Source organism: Moschus berezovskii, chromosome X, assembly GCF_049115385.1.
Source record: "Moschus berezovskii isolate FMDL1 chromosome X, NW_MosBer_1.0, whole genome shotgun sequence".
Classification (NCBI taxonomy): domain Eukaryota; kingdom Metazoa; phylum Chordata; class Mammalia; order Artiodactyla; family Moschidae; genus Moschus; species Moschus berezovskii.
In genome coordinates, this window is record NC_142488.1 from 16,327,977 (window position 1) to 16,347,822 (window position 19,846).

At 40.4% G+C, this 19,846-nt stretch overlaps 1 protein-coding gene across 7 annotated transcripts in view; it reads left to right on the top strand.

Annotated features, from left to right (window-relative positions):
- REPS2 (RALBP1 associated Eps domain containing 2) overlaps positions 1-19,846 on the top strand; it is a 257,054-nt gene that overhangs the window by 160,870 nt on the left and 76,338 nt on the right. The window lies entirely within an intron of this gene.

Genomic DNA, 19,846 nt, shown 5'->3' on the forward strand with positions numbered 1-19,846 from the left:
ATGATCCCTGTGTCCCGACAGAGCTCAGCATGTTTTATTTGTTCTAATAAAGTACTCTCCTCACAGAAAAGTTACAGATTGTTTTTTAATATACTAAAATCTGGAACTCTCTGTGAAATTTGATTCTCTGCCATGAGTTCATCAGATAAAAATTTGTCTTGAATTTTCCCCCATACTTTGATCCAAATTCTGGCATAATTTCATAGTAACTGGTATTTGGGATGGGAGTAGGCACAGATGATGATGCTATAAAAATTTCACATGGCTCTGGTGGATGAAGACCTAGAAGATTTTTCTATGGATGCAGGATTATTAAAACAATCTGGGGAACTATCTCCATACATTTTCCTTGAGAGGAGAGAGTCTGGAAACATGCCCCCTCCCTCAGGCTTTGTCTTTCCCCATGAGGAATGCCAGCTGTGCTGGAGAATGGACGGGCCATGGCCTTTATGAAGTGGCACCCTAGAGTGGGAGAGAGAACACTGAATTTGGAGTCTAGCCCAGCTACTTATCAACTATTTGATTTTTAGCAAATGGCTTAATCTTTTCTGTATCTCAGATATCTAATCTGGGAAACAGGGCTAACCCTCCAGAGAATTAATGGGATGTTGATGAGATAATAGACGTCATCCAAGTAGTTCCGTGTTCAGGCCCTAGACTCTTGCTCCTACCAAAGACCAATGGGGAGAGAGGGTCTGAGGAAGGTCCCTGACTCCCTTCCCCTGGTGGGACAGTTGTGTGACTCATTCTCCACAGTGCCTGGGATGGCTCGCAGAAGGACCAAGCCTCAGTGGCCGGTGGCAGTCACCTGTTCATTAACAGCTTCTCTGGGCCCACTGCCCTGCTTCCCTGTTGTGCTTGCCCCGTGCCTACATCAAATGCCTGCTCCTGAGAATTTACACAGCTTCTCTTTACATCTCTGATGTTGATACAACTTCAAGGGAAAACCATTGTGGTTTGATAAATGCCAAAGAATAGTTAGATGGATGACATCTGTATTCGTAAATTAATTCCATTATCTTTCTAGTACAGGTTTACACAAATGAAATTTTAATGGGCAGTTTAAATTGATCACGTGAGGAACAGAGCATTTCTGTAGTATGACAAGCAGGGGACACCATTGCACCTACTTAATTTGTTTGCATGTGTGTTAATTCTCACCAGAAAGAACAAAGGTCTGTCTCAACTCTGTGGAATTTTAGTGTATTCCCTATTGCTAGAAATTACTTACTAAAATTTCTGACAGTCTGGGAAAACACAGGATAGAGTCTAAACCAGTTACCATAGCACCTTTAGTGGGAACCGCGGTTCCCTTACAGTCACCCTCTGCTGCATTTGTCTTCATGTGTCACTCTAGCTAAGCTTGGTCACACAGTGTTTGCTGTCACGTATCTTGAGCTTCCTCATCAACCCTCTTTCAACCTTTGTTTCTTTGTACCTGTGTGATGCAGATGTATGGTGGTGGCAGTGGATTGCACCCCATGGGGTTTCTCTCTCCCTGTCTGCCCCATCCCCTGCCTCCTCCTTATCTCTTCCTCACACCCCCCTCGTGTGTACTCTCCTCACTTCTTTCTCATGGGGTCCTTTGTGAGCCTCTCCCTTTGGCCTCAGTGTTTACTCCTGCTCCCCTTTTAGCTTCTCTCCTCCCCTCACCCCTTCAAAGGTGTGGGCCTCTCTTTCCCAGGCTCCCCCCATCCTCTCTCTACCCTCATGTCATAAACAAGGCAGAGGTTACTAATGACTTGGTAGCTATATCTTTGTTTCCTTGTGTACTTATTTTTTTTTGGCTGAAGTCGGAGATGCTGACTCAAAGGCCATATACCTTTGAAGTGTAAATACACATTGCCAAACCGTGCTGTCAGAAACTGGTACCTATCAACTTACCCCACCTGTAACATTGTCTGAGAGGGTGTCCTCACACCCTTGCTAACACTGGCTATTGTTCATCTTTTTAATCGTGACCTATTTAACGGTCAAATGTCTGCATTACCTTGATTCCTAGTGAAACTAAACATCTTTTCATATCATTATCAGGCATTAATATTTATTCTTTTGTGAATTACTATGTGGAGGCACACTTAGCTTCTGGTGTTCCTGCTTTGTACCTAATCACAGTGACCACTTGTCTCCTCTTCATTTTTCCTATGAGATTCTGGGCCTGTCTTATCTCAGACACTTGGGAATGTAAAGATGACCCTGGGGAAGCTAAGCTAATTTGCTCCTTTGTGGGGTCCATGTCCTCCCATCCCCAGTTCCCCATCTTTTGGCTAACTTTATCACTTAAGACAGACTCTACCTAGGTCATGCTATTTATAACAATAGAAGAATAAGAAAAAGAAAATAGGGAGAGATAGTGTACCTCTTGAGAAATCTGTTTTCAGGTCAGGAAGCAACAGTTAGAACTGGACATGGAAAACAGACTGGTTCCAAATAGGGAAAGGAGTATGTCAAGGCTGTATATTGTCACCCTGCTTATTTAACTTATATGCAGAGTACATCATGAGAAACGGCAGGCTGGATGAAGCACAAGCTGGAATCAAGGTTGCCAGGAGAAATATCATTAACCTCAGATATGCAGATGACACCATCCTCATGGCAGAAAGTGAAGAAGTAAAGAGCCTCCTGATGAAAGTGAGAGAGGAGAGTGAAAAAGTTGGCTTGAAGCTCAACATTCAGAAAACTAAGGTCATGGCATCTGGTCCCATCACTTCATGGCAAACAGATGGGGAAACAGTGACAGATTTTATTTTGGGGGGCTCCAAAATCACTGCAGATGGTGACTGCAGCCATGAAATTAAAAGGCGCTTGCTCCTTGGAAGAAAAGTTATGACCAACCTAGACAACATATTAAAAAGCAGAGACATTACTTTGCCAACCAAGGTCCGTCTAGTCAAGTCTATGGTTTTTCCAGTGGTCATGTATGGATGTGAGAGTTGGACTATAAAGAAAGCTGAGCACTGAAGAACTGGTGCTTTTGAACTGTTGTGTTGGAGAAGACTCTTGAGAGTCCCTTGGGTTGCACAGAGATCCAACCAGTCCATCCTAAAGGAAATCAGTCCTGGATATTCATTGGAAGGACTGATGCTGAGGCTGACACTCCAGTACTTTGGGTACCTGATGTGAATAACTGACTATTGGAAAAGACCCTGATGCTGGGGAAGATTGAAGGAGGGAGGAGAAGGGGATGACGGAGGATGAGATGGCTGGATGGCATCACCGATTCAATGGACATGAGTTTGAGTAAACTCTGGGAGTTGGCAATGGACAGGGAGGCCTGGCGTGCTGCAGTCCATGGGGTCACAAAGAGTTGGACACGACTGAACGACTGAACTGAACTGAACTGAGTGTGCAATGAAATAAGATGTAAACTTGAGTTGAAAGGGACAGATAAAATGAAGCCAGTGTTTTTAAAAATGAGAATCACAGGACTGTGAAAAACACAGTGAATAAGTTTCTGAGTCAGAGTAGCCTAGAGTGTAGTGATAGTATGGAGAAGAAAGAGGATGGAGAGGAGATGCAAAGAAGCAAGAATGAGAGCAGGAAATGAAGGAAAAGGTGAGATGGTTGTATAGGAGTGATGATGTTTATACAGAGGGTGAAGCAAATAGGATAAGAGCCTGTAGAGACCAAGGGGAGGAGAGTCTGCAGACTCGGTTTAGGATTCTTGGGAAGGAAGGAATAACTCGGAAGTGGGTGGTATTAATGCCTTCAACTTTATGATGATCAGATAGGTAACATGAACTGAACTGAACATGATATAGAGAATAATGAAGGACTGATTTAGATTGTGAGTTTATAGAAATGAATGAGCTCAATTCTGGCTTCAGGTGACAGCTGGCTTTAATTTGGTGTCTATGAAGAGGATGTGAGCATGTGATTTATAGGATTCTGGACTATCATGGAGCTCCAGATAGATAGGTGCTGGCATTATACCTAAAACCTGTGTTTTCATAGGAAGAAGTTGACATAATAGGGTCACTGCGTGGAAAAGGGAACTCACCTTTGTCACAGCTGCTCCAGGCCTTGGATCCATCCTTTTGCTGTCCCATGCAGCTGCTCTGTTAGGAAAAAAATGTACAAGACGATCTAAGGAAGTGATGATGCAAGTGTACAAAATCTAGAGGCAGTCAAACCCTAGGCGTCCTCAGTGAAGTTTAGGTATTATAGCTCTATACTTAGAGCCATGAAACATATGTCATTGTTCAGTTGCTCAGTTGTGTCCGACTTTGCAACCCCATAGACTGCAGAATGCCAGACTTCCCTGTCCTTCACCATCTCTAAGAGGTTGCTCAAACTCATGTCCATTGAGTCGGTGATGCCATCCAACCATCTCATCCTCTGTTGTCCCCTTCTCCTCTTGCCTTCAATCTTTCCCAGCATTAGGGTCTTTTCTAATGAGTCTGCTCTTTGCATCAGATCCCCAAAATATTGGAGCGTCAGCCTCAGCATCAATCCTTCCAATGAACATTTAGGACTGATCTCCTCTAGGATTGACTGGTTGGATCTCCATGTAGTCCAAGGGACTCTCAAGAGTCTACTCCAACACCACAGTTCAAAAGCATCAATTCTTTGGTGCTCAGCCTTCTTTACGGTCCAGCTCTCACATCCGTACATGACTACTGGAAAAACCGTAGCTTTGAGTATACCAACCTTTGTCAGCAAAGTAATGTCTCTGCTTTTTAAATATGCTGTCTAGTTTGGTCATAGCTTTTCTTCCAAGGAGCAAGCGTCTTTTAATTTCTTGGCTGCAACCACCATCTGCAGTGATTTTTGGAGCCCAAGAAAATAAAGCCTCTCCCTGTTTCCAATGTTTTCCCATCTATTTGCATGAAGTGATGGGACTAGATGCCATAAACTTAGTTTCTTGAATGTTGAATTTTAAGCCAGTTTTTTCACTCTCCTGTTTCACCTTCATCAAGAGGCTCTTTAGTTCCTCTTCACTTTCTGCCATATAACATATAATATTACTGAAATTCCTATAAGAAAATCAACACAGTGAAGATAATACTTTCTAGACTTTAATTTCCTTTTCCTCACTGAAACAGTTGTTTTTGTAAGGTTTTTACCCCCCTCATGAAAGGGTTTCTTTTGTGACTGTGAGGGGTGAAAAGGCCCCTCCTCCCACTCTTGACACTGCCCTACCTCCTCCAAAGTCTTGAGTTTGCAGCTGAGGTTGCCATAGTGACAGCCAGCTGCTTCAGTGCCACATATAGCACTGTTTCAGCCACTGAACCTCCACTGACAGGAGCAGCAGAAATTGTGGGGGGAGATGTAGCTATTTTAGAGCTTCAAACCAGGAGCCTTCATCACGTCCACACAAATCTAAGTGGAAAACAGTCCCTTGGATAGTGTTAGCTGCCAGGCAGTGCAAAATGAAGTCCCTGGCAGGGCCATAACTTCCCAGTGCCACGCTGCTTACTTTAAGAGAGGAGAGCAGGTGTTGGTGGACAGCTCTTTCCACCACATCCTGTATGGCCGAGGACATTGAGAGCCACATGTTAAAACCATTACCTTGGCCATCAAAAACCAATGTTGGTATCTGCCCATGGGTAGCTAATGTCCTCTCTCTGCTTTAGACATACTGATAATAAAAGTTCATTCCATTGTTAAGAAATTACCATGGATTATACAGTCCATGGAATTCTCCAGGCCAGAATACTGGAGTGGGTAGCCTTTCCCTTCTCCAGGGGATCTTCCCAACCCAGGGATTTAACCCAGATCTCCTGCATTGCAGGTGGATTGTTTACCAGCTGAGCCACAAGGGAAGCCCAAGAATACTGGAGTGGGTAGCCTATCCCTTCTCCAGCGGATCTTCCTGACCCAGGAATCGAACTGGGGTCTCCTGCATTTCAGGCCGATTCTTTACCAACTGAGCTATCAGAGAAACCCCAAGGTTACATATATTTCTGGTATATATTACAATCATGGGCTTCCCTGGTGACTCAGATGGTAAAGAATTGCTTACAATGCAGGAGCCCTGGGTTCGATTTCCGGGTCAGGAAGATCCCATGGAGAAGGGAATGGCAACCCACTCCAGTATTATTGCCTGGAGAATCCCATGGACAGAGGAGCCTGGTGGGCTATAACCCATGGGATCACAAAGAATTGGACACAACTGAGTGACTAACACTTTCACTTTCATATAATTATTTTTTAAGTAGATAAATCGAGATTTTTAGTTGGAGTTTAGTATCAAACTCTCAACAATTAATAGAATGAATATACAGACAAGTAGAAGGATATGTTGTTCAGTCACTAAGTCGTGTCCGACTGACTCTTTGTGACCCTATGGATGCATGCCAGGCTTCCCTGTCCTTCACTATCTCCTGGAGTTTGCTCAAACTCATGTCCATTGAGTCAGTGACGCCATAGTAGACCCGAAAAGCACTATGAACCAATTGAACATAATTAAGATGTATATAGTTATCACACAACAGGATACAAATTCAAGTTCCCATAGACTATAAACTGGAAGACACTGGAGCGTGTCCAGGGACATGAAATAAGGTGCAAAAATTTCATGGTCTAAAAGTATTGAATTCTTGTGGAATCTGTTCTCTTATCACTTGAAATTAAGCTCAAAATCAACGTTAAAAGATACATGAAAATAACCCACATATTTTCAAGTGCAGTTTGACATTTACCAAGAGAAATCTTTGACTTAGCCATAGAAAGCCTCAGGAAAGTTAAAAGATTGCAAAAACGCAGAGAGTTATTATAGAGAAGAAAGCATTTAAATGAGAAATTAATGTCAAAATGAGACATTAATATCAAATATACTTTTAAAAATCCCATATATTTGGAAATTACATGTCCATTTTTTAATATATCCAAGAAGATAGATGTTTCTGATGGGTGTGTCTAAGAAGCCATAATAAGGAAAATTAGGAAGTACTTATAAAGAATAAAAATGAAAAGAGAATTCACCAGAGTTTGTTGCATGCAGCTGAACCTGCTCAATGCAGTTAAATACAATGTGGAGTCTTGGAATAGGGTGTGAAAACAAGTAATGGACACTAGCATAAAGTTTTGTGAATTCGAACTTTACTTAATAATACTGTATCACATGTTAATTTCCTGGGTTTTTTTTTTACAACAGTATTTCTTTATATCCGTGGAATTGGATTAGAAGTTTCAAAGCTCATTAAATTTTTTTTTGAGATAAATTTTCTAGATGTTTAGCAGTAATACTAGATGCCAGAATACCTGAAACTATGTCAAAATTTTGAGTGAATATAAATTAGAAACCTAGCATTCCATTCATAGTAAATAAAAATGTCATAAATTTTTTAGCTAGACAAAAATTCGTAAAATTTCTAAAGTATATATATTATACATACTGTTTGTATGTATTCAAAAGCTTTTCTACCATGCTTGATAAAGGCTTGAGATAGAACAACAACAGCAACAAAAAGATATGGAGAAATTGGAAAACAAACTAAATGAAGTGGGAACACTGAGTATGAAATAGAAAAAATGAAACAAGTTAGATAAAAGTAACAGATCATCATATAGTCCAGTTGTTTTTAAACATGACTGCTCATTGGAAACACATCTAGAGCTTTGGAGAAAAAAGCAATACCTGGCATTTGTATTTTTCAAAAAATTCCAAGTTAATTCTGATATGCATCTGAATTTTAAAAAGTGATTACAAATTTTTCTATTAAATGGTAGTTTTAGTGATACAGAATTGTATTATTTTCTGTTGATCATTCATGATATAATGGTATTAAGCAGATAAAAGTTACATAATCACTATAGTAAAAGATGTTTATCAATTTTCACAATCAATAACCAGATTAAAAAAGATAAGTTTAACTGCAAGCTGTAATGGAAACACGATTAACCTAACTATATAAAATAATTATATATAATTTGGAGAGTTAAGTAGAGTGATGTGGTAAGTGGAAATGCATACATGCACATTTTTTCGTCCGCCCAGTCAGTCTATGTCTTTTGGTTGGTGCATTTAATCTGTTTACATTTAGGGTAATTATTGATATGTATGATTCTATTACCATTTTCTTAATTGTTTTGGGTTTACTTTGTAAAGATCTTTTCCTTCTCTTGTGTATCCTTCCTAAAGAAGTTCATTTAGCATGTGTTGAAAAGCTGGTTTGGTGGTGCTGAATTCTCTTACCTTTTGCTTGTCTGGAAAGCTTTTGGTTTCTCCATCAAACCTGAAGGAGAGTCTTGCTGGGTAGTGTATTCTTGGTTGTAGGTTCTTCCCTTTCATCACTTTAAATATATCATGCTATTGCCTTCTGGCTTGTAGAATTTCTGTTGAGCAATCAGCTGATAACCTTATGGGAGTTCCCTTATATGTTATTAATACTTGTTGTATTTCCTTTATTGCTTTTATTATTTTTCTTTGTTTTTAATTTTTGTCATTTTGATTACTATGTGTCTCGATGTGTTCCTCCGTGGATTTATCCTGCCTGGGACTCTGTGCTTCCGGGACTTGGTTGATTATTTCCTTTTCCATGTTAGGGAAGTTTTCAGCTATTTTTCACATATTTTCTTGGGTCCATTCTCTCTCTTTCTATTCTCCTCTGGGACCCCTATAATATGAATGTTCATGTATTTAATGTTGTTCCAGTCTCTTAGGCTGACTTCATTTCTTTCCATTCTTTTTTTCTATATTCTGTTCTGTGGCAGTAATTTCCACCATTCTGTCTTCCAGCTCACCTATCTATTCTTTTGCTTTAGTTATTCTATCGATTCCTTTTAGTGTACTGTTCATCTTTGTTTGTTCTTTAGTTCTTATGCTGCTGCTGCTGCTAAGTCGCTTCAGTCGTGTCCGACTCTGTGCAACCCCATAGACGACAGCCGACCAGGCTCTGCCATCCCTGGGATTCTCCAGGCAAGAACACTGGAGTGGGTTGCCATTTCCTTCTCCAGTGTGTGAAAGTGAAAAGTGAAAGTGAAGTCCCTCAGTCGTGTCCAACTAGTAGCGACCCCATGGACTGCAGCCCACCAGGCTCCTCTGTCCATGCGATTTTCTAGGCAAGAGTACTGTAGATCTTTAGTAAACATTTCTTGCATCTTCTCCATTCTTTTCCCAAGATCCTGGATCATCTTCGCTATCATTATTCTGAATTCTTTTTCTGGAAGGTTGGCTGTCTTCAGAGCTTCCTTGATGGCTCAGATGGTAAAGAATCCACCTGCAATGTAGAAGGCCCGGGTTCATTCACAGGCTTAGGAAGATCTCTTGGAGAAACTAATGACTGCCAACTCCAGTATTCTTGCCTGGAGAATTCCATGGACAGAGGAGCCTGCCAGGCTACAGTCCATAGCGTTGCAAAGAGTTGGACATGACTGAAGCGACTTAGCACACATGCATGCCTATCTCCACTTCCTTTAATTGTTTTTCTGAGGTTTTATCTTGTTCCTTCATCTGGGACATAACCTTCTTCTTTTTCATTCTGATTAATTTTTGCGTTGGGGTTTTTGTTTCAGCCACTGTGGTTCTTCTTGCTTCTGTCTGTCCTCTGGTGGATGTCCTCTAAGAGACTTGTGTAAGCTTCCTAATGAGAGGGACTGGGAAAAACTGGGTCTTGCTCTGGTGGGCAGGGCAATTATCTGCTGATGGGTCTGGTTGCACTCCCTGTTAGTTGTTTGGCCTGAGGTGACCCAGCCCTGGGCTATGTGGCTGCTATTGTAGGGTTAATGGCGACTTCTAAGAGGACTTAAGCCAAGGGCTACCTTACCAGACTGCCACTGCCAGTACCCCAGTTCCCGCAGCAAGCCACTGCCAACCCACACCTCTGGTTCAGTCTCCTTTGAGGTCACTGCTCCTTTTCTCTGGTTCTTGGTGTGTACACGATTTTGTTTGTGCCCTCCAAGAGTGGAGTCTCTGTTTTCCCCAGTCCTCTGTAATCAGATCCTGCTGGCCTTCAAAGTGAGAACCCCAGGGATTCCCAGTCCCTTTGCTGGATTCCCAGGCTGGGAAGCCTAATGTGAGGCTCAGAACCTTCACAACAGTGGGAAAACTTTTTTGGTATTATTGTTCTTCAGTTTGTGGGTCACCCACATGGCAGGTATGGGGTTTGATTTTATCGGTTTGCACCTCTTCTACCGTCTCATTGTGGCTTCTTTGTCTTTGGATGTGGGGTATCTTTTTTTTTGGTGTATTCCAGTGTCCTCCTCTTGATGGTTGTTCAACAGCTAGTTGGGATTTTGGTGTTCTGTCAGGAGCAGATGAGTTCGTGTCCTTCCATTCTGCCATCTTGAACTGGAAGAACTACTAGTTACTTTTTATTTTTTTTATTTATTTTTTTTTCATCTGAGTTTTGTAGTTTTCCTTTTATAGATCTTGTATGCACTTGTGAAACGGAGCAGCACCCTATTGTCCCCCCACCCCATGTCCTCTGCTTGCCTTTTGTCTGTGGAAAACTTTAGTCAAAGGATAATTTAATCAGAGAAGTGAGAAATGGGAAAACAGTCAAAGGAGACTAAATAATAATAATGTAGTCCTTAAGCACAGTCAAGAATCTGTAGTTCTTTCTCAAGGGCTAAAGATAATATTCTGAGCCATATCCTGTGAGCTGTCTGACAGACACCAGAACACCAGGTGGAGAAATTAACAATGTGATGACCAAACTTTTTAAAATCTAGTAGAATTGTGGGATTCCTGCCCCACGCTCAGACTTTTTGGTCCTCAGTACATAGCCAGTCAAGGGTTCAGTTTGGTAGTCTGGACAGTTTCTTTTTTTAAAATAGCTTTATTGAGATACAGTCCACATTCTATAGAATTGACCCTTTGAATTTGTACAATTCAGTGGCTTTTTAGTATATTCATAGCGTTGTACAGCCACAGGGCATTTTCACCACCCCCAGTGAAACCCCATACCTATTAGCAATCATTCTCCACCCACCTCTTCTCTCCCCCTGGCCGTGGGGAAGCACTATCTACTTTCTCTGTCTATGAATTTGCCTGTTCTGGACATTTCATATTAATGGAATCATGCAATATATGGTCTTTTGTGACTAGCTTCTTTCTCTTAGCATCATGTTTACAAGGTTTATCCATGTAATAGAATGAATCAGTGCTTTAATAATTTTATGGATGAATAATATTACATTGTTTTATGGGTATGGCACATTTTATTTATCCATTTATCAGTTAATAGACATTTCAGTTTTTTCTACTTTTTGTCTATTATGAATAATATAGGTATAAGCATTCATGTACAAGTTTTTGTATAAACATATGTTTTTCTTTTTCTTGGGCATCTATATGAGTAGAATTTCTGAGTTCTATGTTAATTCTTTGTTGAACATTTTGAGAAACTACTGAGCTATTTTCCAAAGCCGCTGTACCATTTTACCATCCCATAAGCTATGTATGAGGATTATAGATTATAATTCCTTCATATCCTTGAAACTTTTCGTATTGTCTGTCCTTTATTTTTTAACCATCCTGGTAGGTATGAAGTGATATCTTTTTATGGTTTTCATTTACATTTTCTAATGACTAATGATGTCAAACATCTTTTCATGTGCTTTTTGGCTACATTTATATCATCTCTGGAGAAATGTCTATTCAGAATCGTTGTCATTTTTTAAATTGGGTTGTCTTTTGTTGTTGAGTTGTAACGGTTTTTTATATATTCTGGATGTAAGTCCCTTTTCAGATACATGATTTACGAATATTTTCCCTCATTTTGTGGGTTGTCCTTTCTCCCTTTTTGATGATGTTCTTTGAAGTACAAAAGTTCTTAATTTTGATGAAGTCCACTTTATCTATTTTTCTTTTCTCATTTGTGCTTTTGGTGTCATATCTAAGAAACAAAATAAGAAAAAATTTACTCCTGTTTTCTTTTAAGATTTTTATGTTTTTAGCTCGTGCATTAGGTCTGTGATCCATTTGAGGTGGTTTTTGTATATAGGGATCCAAATTCATTTTTTTACATATGACTATTCAGTTGTCCCAGCACCATTTGTTGACAGAATGATTAACTCCTTGGTTAGTTTTCCTGGTATCTTTTTGAAAATCAATGACCATAATATAAGGGTTTATTTCTTGACTCTTAATTCTGTTCCATTGATCTGTATGTCTTTCCTTATGTCAGTACCATACTATATTGATTATTCCAGAATTGTAATGTTTTGAATTTGGAAAGTGTGTAACTGCCTACTTTATTCTTCTTTTTCAAGATTGTTCTGGTTATTCTGGGTCCCTTGGATTTTCATATGAAATTTAGAATCAGCTTGTCAATTTCTGTTAGCAAAAAGAAAAAGTCAGCTGGAATTTTGTTGGGAATTGTATTGAATCTGTAGGTAAGTTTGGTTGGTATTACTATCTTCATATTGCCCCCCCAACTTTATTGAGGTTAATTGACAAATAAAATTTGTTTAAATATATATTTTAAAACATATATATAGTGCAACTTGATATTTTTCATTCTAACAGTGTTAAGTCTTCTAGTTGTAATGGATGTATTTCCATTTATATGAGTATTTAGTTTCATTCAACAATGTTTTGTGATTTTCAGCATGCAAATTTCACTTCTTCAAATTCTTAACCCTCTGTATCCTCAGTTTGTGCATCTACTGATTCAACCAATTGTGGACTGAAAGTATTAGAGAAAAAAGTTCTATACAACAAAGTTTGACATATCATTTACATTGTAGTAGATATTATAAGTAATCTAGAGTTGATTTAAAGTATATGTGAGGATGTGCATAGGTTATATGCAAGTTCTACATCATTTTAAGTAGGGAACTTGAGCATCCTTGGATTTTTGTATCCACAGGGGGTTGTGGATTCAGTCCCACAGGGATACTGAGGAATGACTGTATTTAATTTATTTTAAGATTTTATCCTAAAGGAAATTATTTTAATTTCATTTTTGCAATATTCATTGCTGGTGTATAGAAATATAATTTTTTTGGTATACTCATCTTTTATATTGAAACTTTGTTCAGCTTGTCTATTAGTTGTCTGGGCATGTACTATCCTTAATTTAGATTAATGAGGTAGGGAACATACTCATTATTGGACTTCTAACTGCTTATCTAATCTTGCATCTGTCCACAAATCGAAGAGGAAATCCCTTTGAATGTTTCGGAAACACCAGCTTCACTGGTGGCTCAGCGGTAAAGTATTGCTATCTAAATAGCAATGCTAATGCAGGTGATCCGGGTTCGATTCCTGGGTCGAGAAGATCTTCTGGGAAAGGAAATGGCAACCCATTCCAATATTCTTCTCTGGGAAGCCCCACGGACAGAGGAGCCTGGCAAGCTACAGTCCGTGGGGTTACAAGAGGGTCAGACCCAATTGAGTGACAGCAACAACTTTGAAAGAATCATTATTGAAAGTATCCAGTCTTCTCTCATATGTGAAACCAATTGATTTAGTCCCGTTTGTTGAATAGTATATTCTTTACCCACCAGTATGCTGTATCCATTCTGTCCTAAGCAAGATTTCCTTATTTGCAACAGTTTTTTTTTTGGGGGGGGGCCCTCTCTACTCCATTAACACTTAAGTCCATTAGTACTAGATAGCAGAATGAGAATGGCTGTTAAGAATTTGAGGGTTACTTTGTACAAAGGATACATTTAAAGCACTTTATATGCATTATCTCTTATTCTCACAACAATCCTAATGAGGTAGATGCTATTTGATCCTTATTTTAGAGATGCAGAAACTGAGGTGCAGAAGTTAATTTGGCCAAGGTTGGGGAGATAGTTTATGGTGGAGCTAGGCTTAAACTTGTGCAGTCCAATGCTGGAGCCTAAACTCTGTTGCCTCAAGAAGGGGCAAGTATTTCTCTTCTCTCTACCCTACTTGCCTCTCCCAAGTTGTCTACTTAACCAGATGTTTACTAGGCATCTCTCTCTCTCTCTCTCTCTCTCTCTCTCCAGCTGCCTCTGCCGCAGATTGAGTAGAGAGGGTAGAAGGCAGAGTGCTATTATTTCTGCTGGTCACAGGCCTCACCCTGCTTCACTAACCAGCTGAGGACCGGAACTCATCTCCAGTCCTGGGCAATTGGCTGCCGCAATGGCAAGCCACTCTAGTACTCTTGCCTAGAAAATCCCATGGATGGAGGAGCCTGGTAGGCTGCAGTCCGTGGGGTCGCTAAGGGTCAGACACGACTGAGCGACTTTACTTTCACTTTTCACTTTCACACATTGGAGAAGGAAATGGCAACCCACTCCAGTGTTCTTGCTTGGAGAATCCCAGGGACGGGGGAGCCTGGTGGGCTTCCGTCTATGGGGTCACACAGAGTTGGACATGACTGAAGTGACTTAGCAGCAGTAGCAGCAGCAGTCATTTATCTTTGAAGGGCCAGGGAATGCCTTCCAGTTTCCTTGACCTCAGTCCTTGCTTTCAGGCCTGCTCTTGTTTGTGGAGGGGTCTATCGTGAGAAGTAACACACTCACAACTCATAGTGATAGAACATTAAGATTTCCCATTGGACTTCTCAGTAGTTGATAGATGAAAGGTGTTGGCTGCAGTATAGTGTCACTTTATCGTGAGCTTCCCTGGTGGCTCAGCTGGTAAAGAATCCGCCTGAAATATGGGAGACCTGGGTTCAATCCCTGGGTTGGGAATATCCTCTGGAGAAGGAAAAGGCTACCCACTCCAGTATTCTGGCCCAGAGAATACCATGGACTGTATAGTTCATGGGGTCGCAAAGAGTCGGACACGACTGAGTGACTTTCAGTTCACTTTATGAAGTCTAGAAGTTCATTTAAACAGAGAAATAGATGCAAATGGGCTGTTGGGCTTGATGAATATTTTTGAAGGTTAAAACACAGTTCAGGTGATTCAAGTTTATTTGTGCCAGTGTTCGGTGTGTTCATCCAGACTCATGCCAACTTCAGCTTTTCGAAGCTGTGGTTGCAGTGTACTGTCTTTGGCTTTTTTTTTTTTTTTTTGCCTTTTCCTGCTTCCTTTCTCCATTTGTAGGGCTTTCTTCTTTTCCAGTAAGCCATGTGAAAGTTTCTGTAGTACCAGTGTATGATTTGTGTCTGTAGAAGACAAAAAGCTGGAGGTTTACAAAGGCTTGCCAAGGTGAAGGTGCAGCTGGTCCTGCCATTGGGCAGGGTACTTTCTCTTTTAGATCCACTGTCCAGTTTTACAGGCATCCCTGCTGGCTGAGTGCTTTAATGAGGGGAGGAACGGGACTGGAGTCTCTGAAAGATGTGGTGGGAAATGTTAGTATAACCTTTGGTTTTAAAATGCTTATAAAATGTGTTTAAGTAATAGAAAAATACTTTTTTGTATGTAAAATTCACACATTACTGATGTGCCCCTTAATTTCATCCCCACCAAACCTAGTGTCCTCCCCTGCGAATGTATTTCTCTGACATTTTCTGGTGCATTTATTAATGTACATGTGTACCCATGACATCATTTTCATGTTTTTTGTATTTAAAATAATTGACATCACATTGTGCACGTTTCCGCCATGCTTTCGCATACTGTGTTATTTCTTGAAGATGCATCCATGGTAGTACCGATAATTTTGTCATTCTTTTATACATGTTCTGTACTCTGGCTACTCTGTTAAAAACTGTATTATGGAAAAATTTTAAATGTTTGTAAAAGTAGAGAACCCCTGCTGCTGCTGCTAAGTCACTTCAGTCGTGTCCGACTCTGTGTGACCCCATAGACAGAAGCCCACCAGGCTCCCCCCGTCCCTGGGATTCTCCAGGCAAGAACACTGGAGTGGGTTGCCATTTCCTTCTCCAAGAGAACCCCTACCCCCGGGTTATTTTGAAGCAAATCTCAGGTGGTATAATAGTTTCATACATCAGTTCAGTTCAGTCACTCAGTCGTGTCCGACTCTTTGTGACCCCATGGACTGCAGCACACCAGGCTTCTGTGTCCATCACCAACTCCCAGAGCTGTATTTCTAACAGATAAGGCATTTAAACCAATGGCTAAGCTTTTATCAGATGTAGCAAAATTAGTAATAATTCCTTAATATCATCTACTATCTAGCCAGTGTTCAGATTCCCTGAATTGTTTCAAGTATGTCCTTTTATAGCAGCTTGTTCCAGTCATGATCCAAGCAAGGGCAGCATGCACATTATACTTGGTTTGCATCTGTTAAGTCTCTTTTATTAATAGTCTTTCTTCAGCCCCTCCCTGGCTATTCATTAGAAAATCATCCATTCTGTAGACATTTTCACATTCTGTATTTGGCTTGTTCTCTCTTTTTCTGTCTCCTGTATATCCTATAAACAAATGGATAGGTCTAGACTTCATTAGAATCAGATTCTGTTTTTGGCAAGAAGACTTCTTAGTGATGCTGTGTACTTCCTACTGCATCACATTCAGTTCAGTTCAGTTCAGTCACTCGGTCGTGTCCGACTCTCCGCGACCCCATGAATCACAGCACGCCAGGCCTCCCTGTCCATCACCAACTCCCGGAGTACACTCAAACTCATGTCCACAGAGTCGGTGATGCCATCCAGCCATCTCATTCTCCGTCGTCCCCTTCTCCTCCCGCCCCCAACCTTTCCCAGCATCAGAGTCTTTTCCAGTGAGTCAACTCGTCGCATGAGGTGGCCAAAGTATTGGAGTTTCAGCTTTAGCATCAGTCCCTCCAATGAACATCCAGGATTGATCTCCCTTAGAATGGACTGGTTGGATGTCTGATGCCTCTGTTTTTGTCATGTTTGATTGATCAGTGGGTTCATGTAGTATTAGCCTGATTCATACATTATGATAAAGATCCCCAACAACCTTTCAAACAATGGTTTTTCTTAATCAAGTATTGATCACCATCATGTATATCTAGTGGTATGATAATGAATATTTAACAACTAGCCATTGTTAATTTTCATGGTGTTAACATTCCTGCTATGGCCAATTTCAGTCTTACTGATGTGTCACTGAGTGTGGGGTTGGGACAGATCTGCTCAGTTGGTTCTCCCAAGCTAGTATGAGCTGTTTCTAGCAAACCACTGCTTAGATCCTTGACTTAATTAGTAGTTTCAAAATGGTGATACTCTCTTTTATTTCTTTTACCTCTGTTAACTTGGCCCACGGCTTGTTTGGTTGCTTACTTATTTATTGACCACGCTGTGTGGGATGTGGGAATCTTAGTTCCCCAACCAGGGATCGAACCTGTGCCCCCTGCAGTGGAAGCAGAGTCTTAACCACTGGACTGCCAAGGAAGTCCCAACCATGGCTTATTTAACCATTTCCCAATTGTTGAACATTTTGCTTATCACCTTTATAAAGCTTTAAGCTGAAGAGTATTGTACAACAATTTAATTCTCAGTGCATCACTACATTCCTTATATGAATTTTGAGTTTATAGAAGTATATGAAAACTGAATAGACTTCATTCGTGGTGACCAGGAAAAGTATCTTATTCATTTAACCAGTACTTACTTAGCATTTAACTATGCAGATGCTGATTGCAGCCATGAAATTAAAAGATGCTTGCTCCTTGGAAGGAAAGTTATGACCAACCTTGATAGTATATTAAAAAGCAGAGACATTACTTTGCCAACCAAGGTCCGTCTAGTCAAGGCTATGGTTTTTCCCGTGGTCATGTATGGATGTGAGAGTTTGACTGTGAAGAAAGCTGATCGCCGAAGAATTGATGCTTTTGAACTGTGGTGTTGGAGAAGACTCTTGAGAGTCCCTTATACTGCAAGGAGATCCAACCAGTCCGTTCTAGAGGAAACCAGTCCTGGATGTTCATTGGAGGGACTGATGCTAAAGCTGAAGCTGCAATACTTTGGCCACCTCATGCGACGAGTTGACTCACTGGAAAAGACTCTGATGCTGGGAAAGGTTGGGGGCGGGAGGAGAAGGGGACGACGGAGAATGAGATGGCTGGATGGCATCACCGACTCTGTGGACATGAGTTTGAGTGTACTCCGGGAGTTGGTGATGGACAGGGAGGCCTGGCGTGCTGTGATTCATGGGGTCGCGGAGAGTCGGACACGACTGAGCGACTGAACTGAACTGATGTGGTTGGTACCATAGAGACTCCCAAGAGGAATATGGATAAGGCCCCACATCTGCCAAGTAGTTTATTACAGTTACATGTGAGAATGGTGCTGAGTCTGGGTGGTTTCTAACTGGAATGATCTGTGGATGTGTTGTTGGGGGGGTGGGGTGTACCAACCATACAATTGAGCTAACCATTGAAGGGTGGATCTAATTTTTTTCTTTGACTCCAATTTGTTGATCCTTTTTTGATATCTGCCTTGGTTCAGTTTTTATTGCCAGTTGCCTGGGAGTCTTCTAAAGAAATCTCCAGTCTGATTTGCTTGTTTCATTCTTTACTTCATAGAACAATAGGATTAATTGTTTTGAGCCCAACTATGATGTCACCTCCCTCCCCAAAATCCTTCAGGACCTTCTATGTAAAAACTAAGGGACACAGTACCATGGCCTGGCATGCCCAAGGAGAAGTATATTTCAGAATAAAGTGGAGACTGGAAGACTGACGTCTGCTGACTGACCAAAGAAAATGGAGACTAGTGGAGAGAGACTTTGTAAACTGTTTCCCCTGGAAGTCTTAGAGCCTTCCATTGGCATGGTAGGGTTAACACAGATTGCAAATGGTTGTGGAGTGATTAGGAAACTTTGATGTGAAGTAGTTGTTATCATCTTGAAATGTTTAAGAGTAAAATTTGGTTTGACTATAAAGTCTTATTTTAAAAATTCTTGATGGAAAAGAGTTCTGATGGAATCTTTTTCTAGGCTGCATGCCTACCTTCCTGCCTACTTTCCTTCCTTCCAACACACATGCCCACTCAGGCATGCACACAACTGGTGATTTAAGGAGTTTAATAGTAAAAGGATTAGGAAAAGTGCACTTACATAAATTCTCGTACGAGAAATGAAACTTGACTTTCACTGAAGTTAAATCTTAGGTGCATTTGTCATTTAACTCCATCTGTGTCTCCATTTGAGGCTTAATTAAGCCTTGTCACACACATATCCTGGGGTGAAGGAAGAAGGAGTTATTGGTAAATACTGTCAAATAAATTCTAGAATGTTAGAACATTTGTGTGTGCTAAAGGAGAAGAGAACTTGAGTTCTTTTGTCATTTTGGCCAACTCTCACATGTTCCATGTGAGGAGACAGAGATCCAGAGAATGGAACTGCTTGTTGTCCATCAGAATCCTTTGAAGATAGGACTTCCCTAGTGGTTTGTGTACTCCCAATGCAGGGAGCACAGGTCTGATCCCTGGTTGGGGACCCAGGATCCTGCATGCTGCTCACGGACTCGCCTAATTTAAAAAAAAAAATGAATAGAGGTTAAAATTTCTTTAATAAAATACTAAGAAAATTTTAGAAAAGAATCCTTTGAAGATGGGAAATCTTTGTTCAGATCTTTGCTGCGGCAAATTTGGTATTAGAGAAAGCAGTTTTATGTGAATTTAATTTGGGAGGCATACTTTGCTATTTTTCTATAGGTAATAACACTAATATCTAAAGTTTAAAAGTATACTAGAGAATAAACTTGGTGCCCTTTATATGCAAGAAACTAAATAGTATCATTTTCTTGTGTTTCCTTCCACATGAGAGGAAAGGAAGTTTTGCCTTCATAAATACTTGGAGATGTTAGGAATATATCTATTTTTTAATTATTAAAAATAGGTTATTATAAAAAGCCATATATATGTGAGAAAAGATATGGAATACCGAACCTGTAGCTTCAACAATTATTAACTATGGCCCATCGTGTTTCCCCTGTATTCCCATATGATTAATTTTACCTTTTCCCCATGGGTAGCTTTAAAAAAATACTGAATAAACAGCACGATCCTACTGTATAGTACAGGGAACTATATTTAATATCTTGTAAGAATATATATATATATAACCAAATCACTGCTGTACACCAGAAACTAACACAAC